At 36.5% G+C, this 13,265-nt stretch overlaps 1 protein-coding gene across 1 annotated transcript in view; it reads right to left on the bottom strand.

Moving 5' to 3' along the window:
• angpt1 (angiopoietin 1) overlaps positions 1–13,265 on the bottom strand; it is a 130,914-nt gene that overhangs the window by 116,410 nt on the left and 1,239 nt on the right.

Raw genomic sequence — 13,265 nt, 5'->3', positions numbered from 1 at the left:
CAGTCACGGCTCGCTTGATTAAGACAGATAGACCAGCGCGGGACACTTCATCTTCTGTCCGATGAAATATGTTAACTGCATCCTCATGTTCCTCCAGCACAATTATCCTGAATGAGAACGGCACCTCAATCCACTAAAACAAGCCTTTTCTCGTGCCATCCGTCCTGTTGCATTGCTACCGAGCGAGACTTCACACAAAAACACACACTGTTGAACGAACACGCTGCAAAAAAGGCTTTTCTTAGTATTTTGTGTCTTGTTTCTAGTCAAAATATCTAAAAATTCTTACATTCAAGATCCAATAACTAGATAACAAAAACGAATAAGATATTTTTTTCTTGTTTTGTTGAAAATAAAATACAATTAGATAGTTAAAAAAATGTACATAGTAAAAATTATTGTCTTGTTTTGGGAAAAAATTACTTAAAATGAAGAGAGTTTTTGCTTAAAATAAGATAAATAATCTGCCATAGTAAAATAATCTTGTTTTCTGTTTGAATTAAGATTATTTTTCTCACCCCATTGGCAGATTATTTATCTTATTTTAAGCAAAAACTCTCTTCATTTTGAGTAATTTTTCCCAAAAACAAGACAATTACTGTTGCTTGTCTAGTAAATACTTCTTGTTTTAAGAATTTTAGATGTTTGGACGAGAAACAAGACAAAAATACTGAGGAAGAAAAGCTTTTTTTAATTTAAGGAAAGCTTTTCCACGAAATGTAATTATGCTTTTCCAACTAAATCGAATTGGTTTGAAATAATGTCTTGCAATCTTGTCATATGAACTTAAAATCATTTAGTTAAAACTACAAAAAATAATCATGTCATTCCAACTAGATACAGTAGGATAAAAAGCGGTAGAATTGATGACCATATTAAGTCTATGGGAACTGTATCACATTAATTTATTTTCTTTATTTCTATTTATTTATCCTTTATTTTACCAGGATAGTCCCATTGAGATATAACATCTCTTCTTCCAGGGAGTCCTGGCCAAGATGGCAGCACAGAAAGTTTCACATAAACAACATACAAACATTAAAAAAAATTGTCCAGCATTCAAAATAACAACAAAATCGACTTAACAAAACATTAGGGGTGTCCATGGTTAACCAATTAACCGTTAAAAATTGCGTAACCGAGTGAAACATTTTGCTCGGTTAAGTGGCGTCAATGACGTGCTTTGAATTTAGTTGTAATATATTTTTGCACCACTAGAGACCGCCAGAGCGCTCCCAGACATTTGTAATATCCACAAGAAGAAGTCATGACCAGCTTTCTAACATGAAGCGGGCAAAGAAAAGTACAAGCGTCGGAGCACTTTAAAATTGAGAGCGACAGGGCAAAAAAATGCTTACTGCATTTTTCAGGCTATAAGTTGCTCCGGAGTATGAGTCGCATCAGTCAAAAAATGCGTCATGAAGAGGAAAATAACATACGTCGCACTGGACTAAAAGTCGCATTAGGGCAGAAGCAGAGCGGGAGCCGCGCGCGCTGTGCATAACGGATCAGAAGAAAGAAAGTTTTGAAGTCAGAAACTTGTGAGGGATTAGAGAAAAGCAGACGTTACTTTAACTGTAATGAAGAAAACAAAAAAGCTGATCGCAGACTGAAAGCAAGATGGCCAGAGCTGAAGGGACCAGTCCACAGATGCTTGAACTCTCTGCCGGGAGAGGCTCAGCCGCTCGAGTCAAACGCTGTGGGAATCATTCTCCGCCGCATATTTTACTACATGCCCTAATCATGACGGCGCCCTTGCGGCCACTCGCACTGCTCGTGAACTGGAGCGCATCTCATCCTAATTTAACGAAACTCAGCGTACGCCTCGCAGACATGAAATAGATCTTAAGAAAACCTGAAATGTCTTTTAACAATTTAAAACAAAAAGAAATAGGCTACTCTCTGATTAGGTAATCCATGATGTGCATTTCTCTATATAGGCGCGTTCACTACGGAGATGGCGGTCGTCAAATTAATAAGCTAAAAATAACCCTGACGCACACTATGGGAGTATTGACCGCTAAGGGCCTCGGTTAACGGTTAACAGTTAATGAAAAACTTGAAAACGTGGAGCCCTACAAAACATACACACGTTTCCCTTACTTTGGTCAATAAGAGATTTTTAAAAACTTTAAAAGAGGGGAGTGCTTCTGTCATTATTATACTCTGCAGCTCATAACCAGGGAGCGTGGAAAGAGAAGGCAGCTTTACCAAACTCTGAACGTACTCTAGGAACCTTTAAAAGCAATTTAACTCTCGATCTAGTGCTATAAGTACAGGTGTAATACGATAAAAGACGACAAATATAAATTGGTCGTTTTCCTAACAATGCCTTAGCAATAAACATCAGCGTGTGTATTTTTCTCCTTTGAAACAAAGAAGTCCAACCCACCAATTCGTACAAGTTACAATGAGTGCGTGAAGAGGCACTCGTCACAAAGCGCAAGGCAGCATGGTATACACAATCTAACTTTTATAGAGAAGATGCTAGGGATGGGCGTATCGATATGAAGTATCCATATATCGATAATGGTGTGAGCATCGAAAGCAACGATACTCAAAAAAAATATCAATATTAAGGTGTTTTTTTTTTTTTTTACCAGTAATTTTGTTTATTTAAAAAGATTATGTATTGCATACAATACAAATAAACTATGTTAATTGTGTAGTATGGGACTATTTTCCTGCTCATCTTAACCATGATCTGAATGCATGCAGACGCTACAAGACAGAACCAATCGATCACAGAGAGCGTTCGTTCACTGATGACACTATTCAAACAGAACTGCGTTTCCCAAAACGATCATAACAAACCATAGATGCTTTTGAACACACAGCCCAGAATAATGCTCATCAGAAGACAGAAAAACATAATAGTTTGAGTTATTTCACAATAAACAAATAGAAATTGTAGCCTACATAGTGCAATCACACTCTTTAAATGTAATCTTAAAAGTTGAAATTGGTCATGTTTTATGCTGTAACTAATGCTAATATAAATCACGTTCAGAATAAAAAGGTTGCATTTTATGGAAGTAAAACTGTGCCACTGGATTTTGAATTCTAATTTTTAGCACTGAATTTTTTTACATCGAATTTTTAACACTGAATTTTATTTTGCATCTAAATCAGACTTTGAATTTTAAAAGCCATCGAATTTCTAGCACTGTTTTTTTTTGTCTATGACATTTTTTCAATGTTTTAAAAAAATTCAGTGTAAAAAGAAATTCAACGTCTCAAAAAATTCAGTGCAAAAAAATTCAACGTCTCAAAAGATTCAGTGTAAAAAAAAATTTATGTCTCAAAAGATTCAGTGTAAAAATATTCAGAGTCAACATCCGGGTAACCAAGGAGAAGCAATCGATCCCTGTATCAAATCATCCAACATCCAGCCAATCATTTACGCTCCATTGGTCATGAGTAAACTCACCGACGCGCCATCTTGTGTGTTCTGAGCCATGCTGCTGAGCTCTGGAGCTCACCTGAAGTGAACTTACCCGCCTTCCTGTTTCAGCGTCACATGATTTGATGATTTGATACAGGGATCGATTGCTTCTCCTTGGTTACCCGGATGTTGACTCTGAATATTTTTACACTGAATTTTTTGAGACGTTGAATTATTTTACACTGAATCTTTTGAGACATATTTTTTTTTTTACACTGAATCTTTTGAGACGTTGAATTTTTTTACACTGAATTTTTTGAGACGTTGAATTTCTTTTTACACTGAATTTTTTTAAAACATTGAAAAAATGTCATAGACAAAAAAAAAAAACAGTGCTAGAAATTCGATGGCTTTTAAAATTCAAAGTCTGATTTAGATGCAAAATAAAATTCAGTGTTAAATATTCGATGTAAAAAAATTCAGTGCTAAAAATTAGAATTCAAAATCCAGTGGCACAGTTTTACTTCCATAGTATTTTATGGGTGCAATGTTCACTGGCAGGCCCTTGTGAAACTTAACCATTTTTTTTTTTTTTTTTACTACAGTAGCCGTAGTTCAAATAGACTAGTATTTGTAGATTTCCATGGTTAATTTCACTACGACTAAACATTTTATCCATGTGTTAAAATATTAGAATCTAATAAGTTGCAATTAAGGCATATTGAATATGGTAAAATACCTTTCAAATATGTTAAGTGGGTATTTTTACTCTTAGTCATTTAAATAATTTAATATATTTAATAATTTAAAAAAATGTTTAAAAGTATTGTATCGATATCGGTGATACTGGCCTTGAAAGTATCGGTATCGTATCGAAAACAAAATAAGTGGTATCGGCCATCCCTAGAACTTGCATGCATATAAATCACATCACCGTAATCTAATACGGAGAGGAATCATCTTTGAATAATTCTCTTTCTATAAAAACTATTAGTTAATAACATTTGATCACTTGTTAATTGTAAAATGCAAGTTATGATCAAGTAAAGCGTTTCTCATCACTGGCGTTAGCACAGTTACAGCTCATTGAGAACAGCACAGACTAACCACACGATCTACACTTCACCATAATGGGAACCTGAAAAAATAGACACAACATAAAAAAATGCCAAATATAACTGTCAGATAGAGCATCAAACGTTAACAGGTCTTTCCCTTTACTAAAAAAACACATTAAACAGCACTAGGGCTGGGCGATATGGCCCAAAAAAAATATCACAATATAATTTTCCATATCAGTCGATATCGATAAATATCACGATAAATGTCAAATCTTTATTTCTTTAAAGTTTAAAGGCATATTTTTGCTCCTGAGTGAAATATGTAGAAAACAGACAGCTAACTGTGGTTTTAAACTATCCTTTATTGTCAAAACATGACAAATACTTCCCAAACAGGTGGTCAGCTTTTCTGTAAAAGTCATGTTTTTGTGGTCAGCATTTCTGTACTCTACACTGTATATCAATAATATCATTACTTATTGTGTAAATAAAACACTAAAAACGCAAACGGGCAAAAAAAAAAAAAGGTCCACTGTGCATCTCTCTCTCTCTCTCTCTCTCTCTCTCTCTCTCTCTCTCTCTCTCTCTCTCTCTCTCTCTCTCTCTCTCTCTCTCTCTCACACACACACACACGCGCGCACGCACGCATCTCAACGACACACACACACCTCACCGACAGTGGGCTGGTCGCGAGAGGAGGGAGAGAGCAAAGTTCAGTATTTCGGATCTCCAGTAAGGGCTGTCTAGTCTATTTTATTCATTTTAAACATCGGATGAAATGATTTCTCTTTTGATACAGGCGATGCGGAGTCATTAATACATCATCAAAGACAAACGATTATGATAGCGATACAAGTCCGATGTTTTAGTGATTATAGTTTGGTAGCGTTAGCTTGTTGTCAGTCACCCACCTTAACTAACAAGGTAATAAGCCTGTGTGTGAATGTAGTTAATGTAGATTTACCGCTGTGCTGGGCTCAATGTTATATGGAAGTTAGAAGAAGCACGATCATTTAATAATTAAATTCACATGTGGTGAACGTGAACCTATGATAAGCAGTCCACGTAACGTTACGTCGCTGTTTTATGTCGGATAGGATCGCCAAAATATCTCCAAACCACTGAAGTTGAGCGAACTAACTTGTCAGCGATTTCTGTGTCCTCCGAGCTGGCCGTTTTTCTTGCTCCACTTCACTCCGAGGATCCTCCAAGCCTGTCAGTCACTGACTGTAAACAACAGCGGGTGCTGCACCCAGAAGCCCGTCTGCAATACGCATGCGCAGCATTACGCACAGCGCCGTAGCATTATATCGAGAATTTATCGAACTGTTGTTATCGTTTAATCAAGGAAAATTACATCGTGATAATTATCGTTATCGTTTTATCGCCCAGCCCTAAACAGCACTTAAGTTCAACATTTACTCTCCTGATCCATCCCTATAAAAAAATGGTTCAGGCCCTTCATAGATACGACAGATTTAAATTATGTTCACTTTACTTAAACATCTATCATTTTGATATTTATGCCTTTGGGGGTGGCATAAATCCTCACATAAACCCATAGTAATAATACATTTAATTTGTTCCTGTGCTCTTCCTACTTGTATAACAACTTAACACGTAGGAATATACATTGTTATCAGTTCGCACTGCATACGTTATGAATTATATATAGATGAATCCTTATTAAAGGTACTAAAGTTGTTTAGTCAAGAGCAGAGCATATTTAGTGAGCAATTACTTGTGTTCTTTACATTGTCATTATAAGGGGTTACTGTCACTTTAAAAATCTTCCGCTGTCGCACGATGCGGTTTGTGAAACGCTGAAGTCGCAGTTACAAAACTTACCAAACGCGTGACTGTCCCCCACCCGCTCCTCTTCAGAAAATTTAATTTGCTGTCCCATTGATCACGGTATTTACACGAGGGTGTTTTTTTGGCAGGAGTGGCTTCCGTCTCTATCGTTACGTCCATCATCCGTCTCTGTTGTGTTTTTTTTCCGCGTTGTCACTCATCTGACCTCACACACTAACCTCGCGACAGTACTGTAGGCTAACGGCAGTTATCGCGAGGCTACTTACAGAGCTCAGATTGGAAATGTTTTTGTTTTTTTCCTCCGGTATTATTTTTTTTTTTAATAACGCACGTTAAAATATGAGATATATACAGGAACATACTAATAGGAGAGGACGGCGGGAAAGAATGGTAAAATACGGGACTTTCCTGGCCAAAACGGGATAACGTTACTTGACAGGTATGGATTATCAACTAGCTAGTGCAGTATTATAATTCAGATGTCTAACATTAAAGTATATGAAATTGAAGTGGATGAATGAATATATGAAAATAAATGTCTGAATCATGAAAAGAAGTTTCACTTTAAAATTTAGTTGCTTAAAATGTAACGTTATATGAATATTCCATGATTATCTTGTTTAACACAGTTGATTAATGTGGGACCGATGTACACAATTAAATCATGAAAATCCAACACACTTTTATTCAGTGTATATGATAGCATGCATGTCCTGGTAAAAAGGCTTTTATTTTTCTTTCTTTCATGCTTTTTGTTTTTTACCCATTGCACCATGTTGTTATTTCAGCTGAAATGCAGCCGACAGAGATTTTGTATTCCTACAAGTGTCTGCAAATTCTAATCTGTAGCTGTTTTACATCCATCGGTATAATTAAGTTGGACGGCGCTGCAAAATGAAGAAGAGAATGGAAATGCTGGGAAAACTTACATAATAAACTTTTATACATTTAACATAACATCATTAAAGGGATAGTTCACTTTAAAATAAAAATCCTGTCATCCTTTACTCACCCTCAAGTTGTTTAAACCTGTATGAATTTCTTTCTTCAGCTGAACACAAGGGAAGATATTTTGAAGAATGTTAGTAACCAAACAGTTAACTGGAGCCATTGACTTCCATAGTTGGAAGAAAAAATACTATGGAAGTCAATGTTTCCAGTTAACTGTTTGGTTACTGACATTCTTCAAAATATCTTCCCTTGTGTTCAGCTGAAGAAAGAAACTCATACAGGTTTGAAACAACTTGAGGGTGAGTAAAGGATGACAGAATTTTCATTTTAAAGTGAACTATCCCTTTAAGTAAACGGCGCATATAAATATTAACAGTGACAAATTCAAATGGTTTGTGTTTACTCAAAGAAATTGTGCCAGCTTTACTTGAATTGTTTTTGTTCATAGCCTATAACTAAATTGTTATTTGTAAAAATTGCTCAATATAGTTGTGTGCAACCACTTACCACATATTTTTTTTAAAGGGTTACTTCAGCGATTAGCATATGGCTTTGTATCAGTAGAAACCCTGGATTATATTCAAATGATTGTGCTCCCCCCCCCCCCCCCCCTCATATCCCCCTGAGATGAGAGATTTATGCATTTTATTTCTGGAAAAATTCCTCCCGTGACGCAAATTGACGATATTTTCGTCATCTTTGGATTTTTTGTCCAGAGGCTAAAGACTACAGCCAGCAGAGGGAGCCATTTCCACATGTTTTCAAACCGCGGATGGGTGATGGACAAGCCTGCAGTCTCCCTCTCATTTACTGAAGCTTTCGCGCCTCGATCGCCCCCCGGTGGCCGGTCCCAGTATAGCCGCCCCTCTGTGATTTCTAATGGACGCGAGGCAAACTAAATAATAAAATTACACTTCAAATTTTTTCCCCCAAAGTTAGTTTATGTCACTGAAGGCAGTTATCATCACGATTATTTCATTTCAGGTGTTCGTTTTTTAAAATAAGTTTAGTTTGAGTTAGTTATTTGATGCTATAAAAACGGGGGGTGTGACGTCATGATTGACAGCTGAGACTGCAGCTTCTCTGAGTGAAGTTGTCACTGAGGCACTAACTGACTTTTTTCGAAATTTTTGGGAGCAGATTAGAGCTTTAGCTTTAATTTCTACATTTCCATAACTGTTTATTTCACACCAACATAATTAATTGTTCTGCATCTGCGAGAGTGTGGGCGGGCTTTTGATATCGCAGCTGTACTTCCTGCTCTACTTCCTGCTCTCTACTGCGCAACTCCGGTCCCGAAATCGCTACTGCGCAGACTCGGTCCCAAGATGTCCGCGCCGTGCAGGCCGCCTGAAATCTTGAAATATGGCAAGCGGAAACGGATGATGTCGAGTCGTCCATATTTTTTTACGGTCTATGGTGATGGAGATCACACTCACAGCTCAGCTCAGCTGCTTCAGGGATTCATTTAAACGGATGCTAGGCAATGTAAGTGTTTTAACTTCTCAAATTAATTTTTATGAAAGTTAAGCTTGCAAAGGCATGAACTGAAAACACGCCAGACTGAACACGCGCTGTGAATGTATGCCGCGAGTGTGGTCGCGATTACCTCAGCTCTCATCACGAGACCTCATCAGCTCATTTATGACGTTAAATGTAATCAGTGCTGTGAGACTCCGCGGCGACTCGATCGTTATATTGAACACACACTTTCAGTATTTAATTGTACTTTCTTAGTCACAGTAATCGTAGCGGTGGCTGTGGGAGTGGCCTCACAGGGCAGCGAAGCATTCTGGGAATTGTAGTCTTTCATCCCCATGAGACAAAAATACATTTTCTGTCTTTTCTCAGTCTAGAAAGCACCAAATTCAAAAATAATTTCACATTTCTACTACATCAATGACCCAGTTTAAATACAGATTCTTCTTCCCAGCGCTGAAGAAGTACCCTTTAAGTAAATTCAACAAGTCATGTTTTTGAGTGTGGGCTCAACCAGTTTACATTGTGTCCATACACTTGAGGAAATATATACAGTTGCAAGAAAAAGATGAAGTATGTGAACAGCTTGCAGAATCTGTGAAAATGTGAATAATTTAAACTAAAAAAGTCATACAAAATGCATGGTTTTTATGTAGTGCTGTCCTAAATAAGACATTTTACACTTGAGACCAATCTTTTCACACTGACGGTGATTACACAACTATTAAAGAAGGCGGAAACATTCACTGACGCTCCAGAAGGAAACACCACGCACTGAGAGCTGGGGGTGAACATGCACACATTTGTACGATATTTTTCATGTAGTCCTGCCCTTGGGAAGCAACGGAAGACACTTACATGCTTCCCGGAGGACAAATCAAGCACAATTTACCTCGAGCTTACATTCAAAAACTCTTAATACGTCATGTTTCCTTCTGGAGCGTCAGTGAATGTTTAAAGCTCACTCCCTCACTCAGACTCAGACTCAGACACACACACACACACACACACACACACACACACACACACACACACACACACACACACACACACACACACACACACACACACACACACACACACACACACACACACACACACACACACACACCCTCACTCAGACATCTTTTATTTAAAATATCTCATTCAGGAGAGTCAATATATAATAACATGCATGTTGTATGATCTCTCTTGTTTTGTTAATATTCACATTTTCACAGAATCTGCAAGCGTACAAATGTGTGTGTGTGTGTGTGTGTGTGTGTGTGTGTGTGTGTGTGTGTGTGTGTGTGTGTGTGTGTGTGTGTGTGTGTGTGTGTGTGTGTGTGTTAGCTGTGGGTTGTTTGTCTAATGAAAGCGAGAGACAATGTTAGATCCATTCGACATGCCAAGTAACTTTTAGTTGTTTCTGTTTTAGAAGCAATTATCATTAACTGTTTGCTAACTGGCCGGTAAAGTAAACCCATTATAATTGAGCTATAATTATAATTATGGTGAAATAAAATATATGTTATGCGGTCATTTAAATGAACATCAGCGTTTTATTTATTATACAGGAACGTATAAAATTCCTACATAAATGCATGCAGCTATCTAAACAAATGACACTATATCATTAAACGAATATCTAAGATCCATCTGTCTAAAGATCACCAACATAAATAACATTAATTTTAACTATTTTAATAACACAACCTATTTTTGGCATTTGTTAAATATTATTATTATTATTATTATTATTATTATTATTATTATTATTATTATTATTATTATTATTATTATTATGTGTCCTTTACTGTATGTAAAATTATTTTTGTCTTCTATATATAAATAGTTTTGGGTCCAATTCTCACTATTAATAACTACACTGCAAAAAAAATGTTCTTGTTTTGGGAAAAAATAACTCAAAATTAAGAGTTTTTATGAATAAAATAAAATAAAATAATTTAAATTTCAATAATCTGCCAATGGGGTGAGCAAAATAATCTTAAAACAAGATTATTTATCTTATTTTAAGCAAAAACTCTTAATTTTGAGTTATTTTTTCCACAAAAAAAAAACAACAACAATAATTTGTACTCGTGTTGCAAATGTTTCTTAATGTAAGATTTTTATTTTATTTTATTTTGACTAGAAACAAGACAAAAATAGTAAGTAAGAAAAGCATATTTTGCAGTATAGTTGTTTATTATCATGCATATTACTATAATTGGCTGTTTATTAGCACTTATAAAGCACATATAAATGCATGACCAAATTCAACATCATCTTAACCCTATACCTAAACTTAACAACCTTACTAACTATTAATAAGCAGTAATTAGGAGTTTATTAAGTATAGTAATACACTCTTAAAGGGTTAGTTCACCCAAAAATTAAATTTTGATCATTAACTCCTCAATACGCTGATTCATAACCGTTTGAATCTTTATTTGAGGATTGAGCACAAACCCGGAAGAGAAGCCAATGCTGAATAAAGTCGTAGTTTTTGTTATTTTTGGACCCAAATGTATTTTGGATGCTTCAAGAGACTCTAATTAACCCACTGATGTCTCATATGGACTACTGTGATGATGTTTTTATTCCCTTTCTGGACATGGACAGTATAGTGTGCATACACTTGCATACGCTCTCAGACTAAATATAAAATATCTTAAACTGTGTGTGAAGATGAACGGAGGTCTTACGGGTGTGGAGCGACATTAGGGAGAGGAGTTAATGACAGACGTTTCATTTCTGGGTGAACTAACCCTTAAGCCCTAAATGTAACTTTGCTTGACGGTTATGAAAAACAGAAACAAAAGCGTCTCAATCATGTGTTGATAATCAAAGCCGATGCTTTTAGACACCATTAGGATGCTTGCTGTTATCTGCCAGGACAGTAAAAGTTTAGCCCATAATAGAAGGAGAAGATCCTTCAAGCCCTCCCGAGGGTCTGTCTGACTTCCTGTTGTTAAAGAGACAGCGCATCGACTGACAACCGGCCATCAGCACAACGTGTGGAGTCCACCTGAACATCTGCGAAAGCAGGCAGAGACTGGCGGAGCGAGACTCCGCTGAACACAGCCATCGTGTTGATGTAAATCAGCTTTCTGACAGCTAAAGTGGCCGGCGTAATGCTTTTAATAAGACAGGTCTGTTATTGTAAAGCTCGTTCTCTGCCTTGTTGCAAAACTCGTAGTGCAGTGACCATAAAACACGTCCTTACAATCTGACATGTGAACATCAGCCAAGAACGCAGTTCAGGAAAAAAAAAAAACACATCTGAGAAGTTTCACTGTTGTCTAAACAATTTTAGACGACGATCGAAGAGCCGGAGAGAGAGAGAGAGAGAGAGAGAGAGAGAGAGAGAGAGAGAGAGAGAGAGAGAGAGAGAGAGAGAGAGAGAGAGAGAGAGAGGAGAGAGAGAGAGAGAGAGAGAGAGAGAGAGAGAGAGAGAGAGAGAGAGAGAGAGAGAGAGAGAGAGAGAGAGAGACAACGATAGATTGTAGACTAACAAAGGTAAAGAGAAAATAATAACCATATATGCTGTTTACATTGCTTGTAATTGGGATGAAGTAAACATCTGTTGAGTATTTTAGCATAACGTTTTTAATTGTGTTGAATTAAAAACCCAAAAATGCAGTGGGTCCACCAGACTCACGAACACTGGCTGAGTAACACAAATATGAACACCACACACGGGTTAAACAACACGCCTGTGGCGCCTTCCATTAACAATAATGGCAATAGTGCTGTACACATAAAACTACCAAAATATGTGGTATCTGGATGGATGGATGGATGGATGGATGGATGGATGGATGGATGGACATATCAGACACAGATAGATAGATAGATAGATAGATAGATAGATAGATAGATAGATAGATAGATAGATAGATAGATAGATAGATAGATAGATAGATAGATAGATAGATAGATAGATAGATAGATAGATAGATAGATAGATAGATAGATAGATAGATAGATAGATTTTTATCCATTTTAGGGTTAACGTGAAAAAATCTATATATATTTTTCCTCAAAAATGTTAAAATCTAAGCTACAATATGAGATGTGACCTGTGCCTTTAATTGTCTGATCGCTGCTTGAGACTCTCTAACACACACACACACACACACACACACACACACACACACACACACACACACACACACACACCACACACACACACACACACACACACACACACACAACACACACACACACACACACACACACACACACACACAGAGCTCTCTTTCCTCTCCACTCCAAGATGCTGTTCTTACTTAGTATTTTTGTCTTGTTTCTAGTCCAAACACCACACTGTAAAAAAAAAAAAAATGTTGTTTTTTGTTGGTTTAACTTAAAAAAGTAAGTAACCTGGTTGCCTTAAAATTTTGAGTTTATTGAAATTAAAAATTTGAGTTGATACAATGAAGGAAATTGGTTTAATAAATAGAAACTCAAAATATATTGTATCTGAACCACATAAAAAAAATTGACAAATCATGAAAATAGCACAATTTGGCTGCGTCATCACAAATAAAACACAATTACCCAATATGCTTACAAAACCTTTATATAAT

Source organism: Pseudorasbora parva, chromosome 19 (genome assembly GCF_024679245.1).
Source record: "Pseudorasbora parva isolate DD20220531a chromosome 19, ASM2467924v1, whole genome shotgun sequence".
NCBI lineage: Eukaryota > Metazoa > Chordata > Actinopteri > Cypriniformes > Gobionidae > Pseudorasbora > Pseudorasbora parva.
Note: the sequence above shows the minus strand (reverse complement) of the source record. Positions and strands in the feature narration are given on the sequence as shown.